This window comes from Hibiscus syriacus, unplaced genomic scaffold, assembly GCF_006381635.1.
Source record: "Hibiscus syriacus cultivar Baekdansim isolate YM2019G1 unplaced genomic scaffold, ASM638163v2 tig00015498_pilon, whole genome shotgun sequence".
Classification (NCBI taxonomy): domain Eukaryota; kingdom Viridiplantae; phylum Streptophyta; class Magnoliopsida; order Malvales; family Malvaceae; genus Hibiscus; species Hibiscus syriacus.
The window spans coordinates 195304-208566 of record NW_024062367.1 but is presented as its reverse complement, the minus strand read 5'-3'; the positions used below and the strand labels follow the sequence as shown (position 1 = coordinate 208566).

Below are 13263 nucleotides of genomic sequence, written 5' to 3'. Positions count from 1 at the left end.
ATTTTTGATGGTACCCAACTCATAGATACTATAAACACCATTAAACAACTTTGATTCAATTTAGTCGAGGGACTAATTCAGATAGAGTAGAGGGACCAAATGCAAAACTTCCCCTTTTAAGGATCAAATTTTTTTCTTATGGAACCACAACGCTCCCTTCTTTCGTTTTTCTTTCTCACCCGAAGAAGTTTTTTTTAACCATTAGTTTATTGCTTTAAGCTTTTGTCTGTCGAAGATTGCATATAGGATGGTATAGGGTTTTTGATTTCCGTCCAAATCATCGCTATGGCTATAAAAATCTTTTTTCTCATTTTGCTCTCGAGTGTCCGGTTTCGTTCCTCTCTGTCTGGTAAGCTTTTCTTTTGCATGTGCGATTCCCGACTCTTAATTTCTTAAATTCGGATATGCTTCTTGATTTGGTTGCTTGGGAAGAAATACGGTCAAATTTACTGAACACTGATTTCTTTTTTGCGACTGTAATTTTTTTTATGATTTTTTTAGTTTTTTTTTGCAATAACTACTTTGATATCTTTTCGTTTATTTCAGTTTTCGATTTTAGAGTTCTATAATATTTTTGATTTGACGATTCGAATTGAATTTAGCATTTTTCTTTAATTTGGAAATTTTAGGACAAACGAACTCAATGGAATCAGTTCCTGATCTTCAGAAGTCGATGTACATGGCTGTTGTTGGATACCCTTGTGTTCGACTAGTCAATCTTTCCGGAGAGATTGGTTGCTCAAGTAAGAACTTACCCCACCTCGCTGCACCCGGAGGATTGAGAAATTGTTTTACCTAGATGTTTCCTGAGAGTAGTAGTTCCAATTGTTATTTGTCAATTGATGTTTTTCCAGCTACTGTTGTGTTTTTCAGATCCCGGTCGAGATAAGGTTGTTGCTCCAATTATAAAATACAAGAACAACAAAGAGTTGGCTCAGCCATCTGCAATTTTGTTGTCAATGGATGATGTGCAAGGTTTCTTTAGTAGGTATGTTCTGATTATCGGTTTACTTTTGAGGCCCTCTCCTTGGGAGTGTCTCGCTCATATTCGTGTAAATTTCTTTTCTTGTTTTTGGTTTTTGTACTATTCTTTTCTAGTTGAGGGAAAATATTTTATCGCTTATACTTCATAGATTTGTTTCCCTCATTATGCGGACCAAAATGTTCATTTCTGGAATGGATGTTATAGCTTCTGATGATTTTGCTTGTTGAAGTGATAGTTCTTTATAATAATCTTATTAAATATCTCTTTCTATTTCAGAGTATCAAATGATTCAAGCTTTGCCAGGAATATTGGTGGTGTTTTAGTTGAATCAGGGGTTGAAATCCAACATCAGCTAAAAGGTGATCCAGTTTCTTACTTATTACCTTTAGTCTTCTCTCTATGAAGCTAGGGCGGGTCAAGCAAATTTCCTTATTTTTCTAACAATTGAATCCATTTCCTGCAGGATTCTCTCCTGCGCAGAAGTTTCCACAAGCTGCTTTTGCACCTTATCTTAACACTACTTATGAGTGGAACCCAATTGTATGCCATTAGCCTATAGGAGGATAAAGATATTTTGAAGTTTATTTTTTTAGCTGGTTCTTATTGTAGAAGCTCTCGGTTTTTTCTCATCAATAACTGTTATGATGGTCTTCATGCTTTTTTGCAGGGATCCGGAATCATGTGGAAATCATATAATTTTCCTGTGTTTTTACTTTCTGAAAGTAGCACATCTGCCTTGCAAGAAGTAAGTCATGTAGCTTCCAGTTTCCTATATATTCAGTATGATGTTATTACTGTGATCTGTAAGACGACGTTTAATCTAGCCTAGTGATCCTATCTCTTGCCTGTAAGAGTCTTAGATTTTTTTGTAAGCTTGAGACAATGGTTCTAGTTAACTACCTTCTCGATTTATTTAGTCTAATTTGCAGTTGTTTGAAGAGAATAGATTAAGAGATCGTCTTAAATTTATTGGACATCAAGTTTGCTGATTTTCATACAACATTTTATACCTGCTTGGTTCACTTATATCTGGGCATGGTTTATTTCAAGTAAAAGCAATATTTAATGCAATTATTCAAGCAATATTGATTTCATTCTGGAAGAATTCAACAGAATATAAGTAGGACACTGGAAAACAGACAAAGCAAGCAGATGATTATACCCAAAACACAAGGCGGACCAGATGAAAATATGTGACCAAAACTATAAAATGAAATCAACTAACTAGATTTTTAAGAGAGTGTTATGGTTACTCTATGATCATGGCCCTTTACCTTTCAATCTAGTTTAATTTAATACCATCCAAACACATTACAAACTCACATTTATGTGAATCTTCGATTAAACAACAATAGAAGGAAATATGAAGAGATTAATAGAACTTCGTGTGTGTTTATTTCAATGTTAAATGTTTTACGGAAAACATTTTCCTTGTTTTCCGGTGTCCGGCTCAAGTAAAATGGATTGGTCAATGTAAAACTAATTACGAGTTAACTGAAAAACATGCTAATCTCTGTAAAATGACTTATTGAGTTTTTTCGGTAAGTCATTTTCCCAACCTGTTCATTATTTTTTCCAACTAACTTACACCGGTGTAAATAAGTATGAAGGAGAAAGGCCAAACTTACACCGGTGTAAATAAGTTTGAGGGAAAAGGACTAACTTACACCAGAAAATAGTTTTGGAAACTGTTTTCCAGAAAATGTAATTCATTTTAGGAAATCATTTTCCGGAATATGTTTTCAGTGAAACAACGGACCTTTAAGAAATAGATCTGCCCTTTTGGCCCTAGATTGTTGCTTAGGTGCTGCTACATGTCAAATTGTGTCAAAATTAATTGTGTGTAAGATGTATTTAGCACAATTTTAGAAGCAGAACAAAAATGTGCTGGAACTATAATTTTTTAGGCACGGAAGCATAATGACTGGTAGTTCACTTGTTTCATTAGATTAGTCCTTTCTGATGCAAATATCCTTATGGTTTCCCTTACTATGCAGATTGCTATGAAGAACGAAAAAGCAGAGAAAGCTTATACTACAAATGTGGCAGAATTTGATGCGGTGATGCAGGTATTATTTTTCTACTGATGTAAAGGTGGTATTGCAAGATTTTGTTAATGATGTAATTTCTCGTACCATTTATGACTTACATTCTAGTTTTTAATGCATTTGCCTTGCATTAGACAACTAAGGTTGGGACCCATGACTCAGAATCTTGTTTGACAGAAGAGACCTGCCTTCCATTGGGTGGATACAGGTGAAGTTTCCTTTCTTGTGGAGTTACTACTTCATTGTGCAATCTGTTAGCTTGGTTTTGATTGGTTTTGATTGCTTTGGGTTCAAAATAGATATTAACTTTTGTCTGTTATATATATCCAAAGGATGGAATTTGTCAATTGCTTACTTCTTTGTTACTGTCCTTTCAGAATAATAAACTTTGCAAAGAATCGGATTCCAAAAAACAAGGAAAAGGAAAAATGTGATTAATTGCCTCAGGAATAACATGAGGATATAGTTTGCAGCACAATTCAATTAGCTATTTTCCTGATTAACAATATGCCACCAAGCAAAAAAAAAAACATTTCCCTCTATTTTCTTTTTGTTTTATCATGCCTTATCCTGGCTTGGATTTCTATGATTCAATTTGTGAATTCCAATACATAGAGTCATATCTGGGAAAGCGTTTACAGTGTTAGTTTTGACATTATATCCTATCATATAGCCAAAATTCAGCTACCCTTTGTAGGGGTGAGCATTAGATCGAGTCGAGTCAAAAAATTTCGAGTTATTTGAGTTGACGAGTCGTATTTTACAACTCAAACTTAACTTGAAATTTTTTCGAGTCGAGTCTAGTTTAAGAAATTCGAGTCGAGTTTCTGTACTAATTTTATTATAATTATTTATAGTATTATGGAAATGATTTGTTCCAAATTTTTGACTTTATCTAACCATAATATATATATATATATATATATATATATATATATATATATATATCTTTCATATTATAATGTTATTTAATATATCAAATACAATCTAAAATTATGAAATATATTCATAATATTATATTTTAAAGAAAGTATTTTGAGGGTAAAATATTGATGAGAGTATAAATGAGTCGAGGAATTGATGAGAAGAAAGAATTTGCAAACAATTGTAGTCAAAAGACCAAATTGAGTAAAATGCAAAGTTTAGGGACTAAATAAAAAAGATAGTATATCTTTAGTTAAAAAAATAACAATTAAAGTTACATAGGTATTCTATTGTGGTATACGAGCATGTGGTTCAAATTTGGTAAAAAAAGTGACTTAAAATAAATCACAAATTGAAGGAATAAGGAGATTATGAAAAATTGAAGGACTAAGTTGAAAAAAAATTGTGATCAAAAAGAGGAATTGAAAGTACACGTGTATTCTACTATGGTTTAGGAGCATGTGGCCCAAATTTGGTAAAAAAGGGACTTAAAATAAATGACGGAGATTATGAAAAATTGAAGGACTAAATTGAAAAATAAAAAAATTGTTATCAAAAAGAGGAATTGAAAGTACACATGTATTCTACTATGGTTTAGGAGCATGTGGTTCAAATTTGATAAAAATGAACGTAAAATGAAGGAGGAATTGAAGAAATAATGAAATTAGGGATTAAATCGTAAAACTGTCAAAGTACTGAGTCAAATTTTCGGTTTTTCGAGTAACTCGAAAATTCAAAATTTCAACTTGAATCGAACTCAAAAACCGAATTTATGATTCGAGTTGACTTGAATAGCTCGAAATTGAAAAAAAAAATCGATTTTTTTAGTTGAGTCGAGTCGAGTTTTGCTCACCCTAACCTGTGTCATGTAATGGGCCATAACAGAAAAGATTATCCTGCTAGGCGAGGAAAGCATCTCACTTATTTGCTCCTTGATTTTCCTTCCTATCCAGTGTGAAATTGGTTTGATAATTATCTCCCACTTGAACATGTGACAACACGGTTAGTAGTTGGACCATCCTGCCTCGAATTAGGATATAGAGAAGCAAAACAAAGATGTGGCAGGAAGTTTAGGACAACTACAGACATGCCAATCATCCTGTTATAAGAAATCACCTATGTGAGAGAAACCTCGTACTATGTCTGCTGGAATAAGGTGGTGAGTAAAGAAACAGGTAAGTAGAGTTGAGTCGCAAGATATATTCTTAACGTGTTCTTGGGCTACTGTTTAGGTTCCACAACAAACACGATATCCATGACACAAAAGTAAAACTCGTTTGTTGCCAAGCTGGAAATCACACAAGACGCTTGACTGTGCTAAACAGTTATAAAATCAACTTGAAAATAACATCAAAATACGCTAAACTAAACCCAACTTAAAAGGAAATCATCAAGATCTCATGACAAGTCTAATCTTCAGTACCCAAATTAGAATTTGCATCTTACAGCTACCTTTCCCCTCCCTTTTATACATCTCAAGTAGATGCTGCCAGATTTATTTTTCATCATGCCTTCACTTCCACTAAAGCTACTTTGCTTGAAATGTTATTGGGAATGAGTCAATCTGGTGCCACATTGTGTTGGATGCTCTCAACCCAATAGACACTCCCATCAAGTGAGGGTACCATCCTGCTTAAGCTTCACAATATTTTCACCTCTTAATGTAGTTGTATGCTTCATTCACACTTCTCTGCCTCTAAGCACCTTACATGGCATCTTACTCTCCTTGGAGTTTCTAAACTACTTATTCAGTTTCTTTTAGTTAGTCGGCATTTAATCATTTCTTAATAGTGTATAGTTGAATTGTGGTTAGCTCTTTGGTTCCGAGTTTGGTGAAATTTAGAGCACTCCTCCATGTTGTAGTAGTTTTTTTATGGTGCATGTTCTTAAAGGGATGTTGAGGTTAATGTTCAGAAATCATGTCCTTTTTCCAGAATACTATCACAAAAGATGTGATTAATTACCACTCTAAAACGAAATTTAATTTAAAAGGAAATGGTATATCATGTTACCCCATGCCTAAAACTTTTATGTTGCTGTATGATGTTATTGAGGTTCAAGGATATATGTTTTCTGAAAATTGACATCAATGTCTAATTTTATTCATCTTAATAATGAAAGGCAGTGTTTGGTCAGCAGTCCCACCAATTACCAACTCATCCTCAAAGCAGTCCAAGCCCATTATCCTAACAGTGGCTTCTATGGATGCTGCGTCATTTTTTCGGGACAAAAGCCTTGGTGCAGACTCTCCTATATCTGTAAGCTCATGTCTTTTTTGGTAAGGTTTCTTCATTTATTTGTGTTTTCTGCCAAGTAAATCCAAACCTTTGTTCACAATACTTTTCAGGGAGTCATATCATTGCTGGCAGCAGTTGATGCCCTTTCTCATGTAGATGGTTTAGACGACCTTAATAAACAAGTATTCTATGGCATTCTTCCTAGTTACATTTCTGGGATTGTCAATCTACAAGATAGCTTTTTCATTTGTTAATGTTTCTATTAATTTACTGCAGCTTGTCTTTCTTGTTTTCACTGGTGAGGCCTGGGGTTACCTTGGTAGCAGGAGATTTTTACTTGAACTTGATAAGCAGTCAGATGCTGTTCATGGTCTCAATAGCACACTGATTCAGTTGGTATTCTTCTCCTTTGTTTAAACTTGTTTTGCACCATGTAATTGGAGGGGGTTTCTTTGGCTAGCATGACTACTGTTGCTCATTTTTGCATTTTCTATGTTACATAGTTGCCCTAATTCATGTCAAGTTTTCCTTTCATGAATGCAACTTGTTTCTTTGATTTCTTGGAAAAGGTCATGGAAATTGGGTCAACTGGAAAGGGCTTAAGTCAAGGGAACAAAACCTTTTTTGCTCACACAAAGGTAGCAATGGCATTTTTCTTTCTTTTTTTTATGAATATTGAAAATGTATCACATTGTACGCCGAAAAAATAGTGTTAAACATTGTACATGGTTGTTTGTGTTCTTTTATATTTAAACTTTCTATGCAGGTTTTGTTGTTTGCAATACAACATATTGCCATAGGTTAAAAGGTGGAAATGATTGAGGGAATTCTTGATTTGACTGATTATTGCAGCGGTGTGTTTAGGCATTAATGCTATATGCTTCTATATATGGCTGCTGCATTCATCTGATGGTGATGGGGGATGATTTACAATAGGGGTAGCAATGAAAACACTTTGCTCTGAGTCCCTTTTAATGTCCCTATTGAAGTTGGCAATGTTAAAATGTAATTGCAGCTAGCCACCCCAGTTTGGGTTCAAAATGTTCATTCAGAATATCTCAAACTTTTAAAACAAGCGGAACCAAAGTAGATCAAACTTGAGCCTTAGTTCAAAGTCAAAGTCATTCACTTTTTTTCCTAAACCAATCTCCCCATCATCCTAAGAACCAAAAAAATTCCCCTCATCCTAGTTGTGCTGCTTATATTAGCTCTATGATCTTATTACAAGAAAAATTGTTTCCATGATAATTACACTTAATCAGTGACGTCCAGTTTCTCTTGATTGAGATAATTTACAATATGTTATGCTAGGCCTAGCATGCTTAGGAGGTTGATGCTATGCGTACTATGCTTTCATGTAAATTTATGGTACTCAAATTAATTATTAAGCATTTATTACCCTTTGATAACTAATTGTCACTATCGTTTAAGTCTCTCCGGTATTAATGTAGGTTTCATCTGCAAATGAAGCTTTGGATGCCTTGAAACTAGCTCAAGAGTCCCTTAAATCTGAAGGTGTTACAGTTTCAAATGCCAGCTCATCAAATCCTGGAATTCCTCCATCATCCTTGATGGCATTTCTGAGAAAGGTTTTGTGGAATAAACTTTAACTCTTGTTCTGAGAAAGGTTTTGTGGAATAAACTTTAACTCTTACATTTGTGTTGACATAGTTATTTTTCATTTTTGTTTTGTTCACTACATACTGCCTTTTCCAACTAGAGCTCCAAGTCATTTTGATTCGAAGAAACCTATATGAAATTTAGTTAATCTCATTGGAGCTGTTCCTTGTTAGAAATATAATGATTCATAGTCTGCATTACCACATGATGTGAAGAGACCCCACCTTCCGACTCAAGGAAAAACCATTTCTTCCCTTTTTTTCCAATGATTTTTCAAAGCATCTTACCTTTTAGGCCTTCCCTTTTAAAGAGAAGCCCATGTCCCTTTCGCATATTTTCTTGTTGAAAATATCTTGCCATTTAGAGAATGATAAGTGGACTAGGAGTTAGATGGCAATGATTTCAATGGTTAATATCAGTAGTGATGTAGCATACTTATCAATGTTTTCTTTTGGGTAGAAATAATCAAGTCATAACCAATGCTTTATTTTTTGTTGAAAATACAGGCTTTTCATTTTTATTTAGAAATTTCATATTTAACTCACTGTAGCTTTATTATTTAACCTTTAATCCGTAAGAAATATTTTTGGTTCTGTTCGAGTATAGTCCTGAAAGTCTAAGCACAAACTAGTCTCTCCATTCTTGTTGCCTAATGTGTGCTTTTCATATGAATTATCTTTAATTAACTCTTCCACTATGCACTGCCAAGTTTGTCTCTTTATGCGTTACGTATACAAACTCAAAAGTAAAACAGTATCTTATAATCTGCTTTTTGATCTCCTAGTAGAACTCTTCAACTTCTGGGATTGTGTTAGAGGATTTGATACTGTTTTGCCAACAAGTTCTACCATAGTCATCTTGATGATCCAGGTGAGCTGATCTGCATTCTTGTTTGTTTCTCTCTGCTGTATTCCTTGTCTTTGGTTACTCAAACTTGCAGCTACTCTGGGCATCATCTATTTTGCAGCAAATATAAACTCCTCATCGATAGTTGCAGCTGCATCTCTTGTTGCCCGGACCCTCTATCTTCTTGCAAGTGATAAAAAAGATTTAACCAGGTCGGCTCTAAGTGCAATCAATGCGAATGCCTCTCTAGTAGAAGAACTAATTAGTTGCATGTTGAAATGTGATCCTGGTCTGTCATGTGAGTTGGTTAGTAGCTATATTAGGAGCACCAATACGTGCCCAAGCCATTATGTTGGTGTTGTTCTTGGAGAACCTTCCTCAACACCTTACCCCAATCAGGTGGATGACGTTTCAAGGTTCGTATGGAACTTTCTGGCAGATAGAACATCAACTCCAAAGGGCAATACTTCTGTTTGCTCAGAGGATTGTGGAAAAAATGGAGTGTGCATTAGAGCAGAACTCAATGGAAAAGGCGTTTGCGTTGTCTCCACAACCAGGTAACTTTACAGCTTGAAGTTTCTAAAAGCATGTTATTTAAGTAAAACCCTGAATAGATTTGTACTAGGCGAGCATTAAGAGGAGCAGTGCATATTACTGCTCATTGCTTGTGTCTTACCTCATCTTATCTTTCATGCTCTGGATTTCGGCATGTTTTGTCTGATGCTAGATGATGATTATCGGTTGATACAAAGCTCTGCACTAATTATATAACACGTGTTCAGTACATTGTCAGTACCGCATTGAAGCAGTTGTATCATTAAATGTGACTATGTGAGATTTAGCTATAGCACTTGCAAAATCACTGAGTAGCATCTTTAATTATGGTTAGACAGTGCAGCCGTTATATTTCTAGAATCACAAGTGAATGCGATTCCTCATTATAGGTATGTACCGGCATATTCAACTCGCTTGAAGTTTGACTCTGGAACTTGGAAAGTGCTGCCACCGAACTCCTCCGATCCCATGGGGATGTTGGACCTGTTTGGACAGAGAGCAATTGGAATACGATCGGTCTCCGGGTACACAGTACAGGAAGCTGCATATGATCGACTGGTTCTGCTTGGAGGTATAACTGTAACGGTATTTGCTTATTTAGCAATAGTACTTACAAGAGCCTACATAACAAAGGCCTTGAAGCAAGATTGACGGACGAAATTAGCATTCAAAAGTCCTACAAATTTTTTAAAAAACATGCTCAGATTATTAGCACCAAATGTTAAAGTTTGATAATTGATGATGGTGTTGCTTAATTAGTTGTGACTGTTTAATTGTTTTAATCCATTTCATAAAAATGCTATATTCCGAGTTGTCCGTGGGATGTTCTTTAGGGGATGAAAGCTATTAAAGCTTTCTAAGACAGGGTTTAGGTTGTGAGACTTAAATTTGGATTTTGAGATTTATGTTCTTTTTATTTATGGATTTAGAATTATTTGTTCGGGAAATAAAAAAATAAAAAAAAGGATTCAATGAGAAACATTTGAAATTAGAGGTTAATTTAGAATTGGGTCATGGTTTGAGGATTAAATAAACTGATTCTATGATATGGATAAGGTGAAAGTTCTTATCAAGTCCTTTATTACATGGATTATATCAATTTAATCGTCTACAATTAAATGGATATAGTCCTACTAGAGAGATTGATTAAAACTATTCCTTTTATTAAATGAATTAATTTAGTCCATGTACTAAAAAAATAATGTCAAATTTTTTTAGATTTAACATTATTATTTAAAATGATATTGAAATCATTCTTTTCATTTTGGGTTCAACTTCAGACAAAAGACTTAATCGATAGAACCATAAAATCTACAAAACTATTAACTCTATTGAATAATAATTGGTATTTCTAGCAAGAAATGTTAGCTTGTAAAACGAGTTGATATTATTCGATTCATTTTAGCAGTCAGAGAGTACCTGATCTAGTAGAGGGGTAACTTTGAATCAATCTCTATATTATAGGGACTAATTTGAACCAGTCTCTATAATTGAAGGATTAAATTGCTTCATTTAATAGAAAATAGTACTAAATTGATATATTCTCTATAGTAGAGGGGCTTGCGGAGGACTTCCACCGGTTGATAAAGAGAGGAATCTACATTCAACGAACTCGGTCTTCTTTCCGCCTGTAAAAGCACAGTGGAACACCAAGACAGATTCAGTGAATCTCTACATTTTAATTTAATTAATGGCTGCCCCCATCGTTGTTTGCTTGTCCCACTCGCATCTCCCATCAACTTCCGTTCTCGCGAACGTAATCATAAAGCCAAAATTCCCCTATTCATTCTTGTCATGGTCTTTCGAGGAAGAAATTCCATTCCATCGCATAATTCGAGAATTAGCAAAAGATGAAAAGAAAAACCTTGGATAACAATGAAGGGGAATCCATCTGATAATAACAGCTACAGATACAAATCCAAATATCAAGGATTTACCAACTAAAAGACAAGTATCCTTGCTCTTTGTCTAGCCTGAGTGGATGGCACCTGAAGTTCTATGTGATGAGAATTCAAATGAGAAATCCGATGTTTATTGCTTTGGAGTGGTTCTTTGGGAACTTATGACACTGCAACAACCATGGAAGCAGTTAAACCCACCACAGGTCTTTTATCATTCATTTCATCAGAAATGGTTTATCCACAAACCTATCACACGCGAGTCCGAGTAACATAGCTGCCCGTAGATTTGGAAAAGAAACTGACAAGTATAGTTCAGAGGTTAAATATAAAACCTGCATATTCATATACTTATAAATGCAGAAGCATATATACATGTAAATATAGTCTTAAAATCGAGGTGATTTGTTTCTGTAGGTTGTGGCTGCTGTAGGTTTTAAAGGCAAAAGGCTTGAGATACCAAGCAATGTAAACCGAGTTGTGGCTTCCTTGATTGAACTCTGTTGGGCTCAGTAAGTGTGCTTTCTTACTATATCAACTGCCAAGTTTGTTGCACTAATGTTTACATCTTAATAATCTTAAAACTTGTGAATTTCTGAAAATTTGAAGCCATCAACAAGATAAAGCACTCATTGACAAATTCCATGATGGCAGAAACCTGGGTGCATGTAAGCATATGCTCTGTCTAATTGTTCTTCACTGTTATCTGGACACAAATATGTTTGATTTTCCCTTTTTTCAAGATTCCAATGTGTGTGGAGGATCTTTGAAGGATCATATGATTCTTATCATCGCGTCTATGTTTAGGATATGCATCATGCATGGTTATGTTCAATTTTTTCCCAATGTTTTCATGTATTTTGAGGGTCTTTTGAAGATTATATTCCCTTACCATATCCGGATATCATCGGACATGGATACTAATAGAATAATCAAGAGTCGGGATAACATAAAGGATAAGCGCCTGACGTGAATCTACCAGTATCTACTACCCATTCTTTAGGTTTTGTCTTTAGTTAACTATGTCATCCTAACTCTTCATTTTATCTCATATATCTCGGACATACAGAAAGGATACGGTTCGCCACAATACGAATTTACGGTCGGAGACGTTCGCTGTCACCGGAAAATCTCAATAAAGGTTTGATATTTCCTTTGAATTTGCTCTATTTATTTTAGTTTCATCTGTTAGTTATTCTCTATTTTTTTCAGGTCTGTAGACTATTTTTTTTGCGGATATTTAGGTTGTGAACAATTTTTTACATATTATAGTCTTATCAAGTTATTGGAGTTTTTCTAGATTAATTCCGCTGAAATATGAGAATAGATAATTATTTTGTCATTTTTTAGTATTGGGTGCAAAGTGAATTTGAAGGGGATTGGGGGTTGGGTTGATCAGTTACCGGTTGTTATTGTGGTTAAGGGATTAGATCTGGATTGTATATTAAATTTGAGTTGTATATTGGATTTAAGTTTTAATAAGATATATTCTTGGTTTTATTTTGATTCGAGCTTGTAAATGAATTTTTAAACCCAAACAAAAATAATGTTTATAAGACATTTATAGTTATCTTTGAACAGAAATAAATCCAGGGTGGGCATAAAAAAATTTAAAGTAGGCACAAATTTAATTTTAAGGTGGGCACATATATAAAAATTAGGCACGTGCGCGTCTTGAAAAGCATATAGCTCCGCCACTGCTCGGTGGCAGTATACCGAATCAACTGGTTGCTGATTTTGAACGTTTGATTACTTTGAATTTGTCTCACAACTCTTACAATGGTAGCTCCAAGAATCTCGTCGAGTTATACGTCGAACAACAATTTCTCGGGTGAAATCCCTGAGACATGGATTTCAGGACTAAGAGTCTTGTACATGCAAGGAAACAAGTTTCAGGGTAGCATTCCTCGAGCTCTTGCCTCTCTTAGGACTTGAAAGCATAGATCTCTCCGGTAATAATAATTGACGGACACAATACCCGCTTGAACTTCAAAATCTTCCATTTTGGCGAGTTTAAACCTTTCTTTCAACCAATTAGATGGTGAAGTTCCAGAAGAAGGGGTCTTCAAGAATATCAATCAATTATCTGTCATTGGAAATAAGGATCTTGGTGGGGGATTCCTGAAATCGAGCTTTCGAAATGCTTAGAT

The 13263-nt window shown here is 34.7% G+C and overlaps 1 long non-coding RNA gene and 1 pseudogene across 3 annotated transcripts; both read left to right on the top strand.

The window, feature by feature from the left end:
* Positions 1 to 162: 162 nt before the first annotated feature.
* Positions 163 to 9939, top strand: LOC120207960 (annotated as a pseudogene).
* A 1210-nt stretch (positions 9940 to 11149) lies between these two features.
* On the top strand, positions 11150 to 12529 carry LOC120207951. Of its 3 annotated transcripts, XR_005524256.1 has the most exons (4): positions 11150 to 11319; positions 11531 to 11781; positions 12069 to 12254; positions 12326 to 12340. It is a non-coding gene; the product is annotated as an uncharacterized LOC120207951 (long non-coding RNA). The 3 variants fall into 3 exon arrangements; XR_005524255.1 differs by having other exon boundaries at positions 12069 to 12529; XR_005524257.1 differs by having other exon boundaries at positions 12183 to 12528.
* The last annotated feature ends 734 nt before the right edge of the window (positions 12530 to 13263 follow it).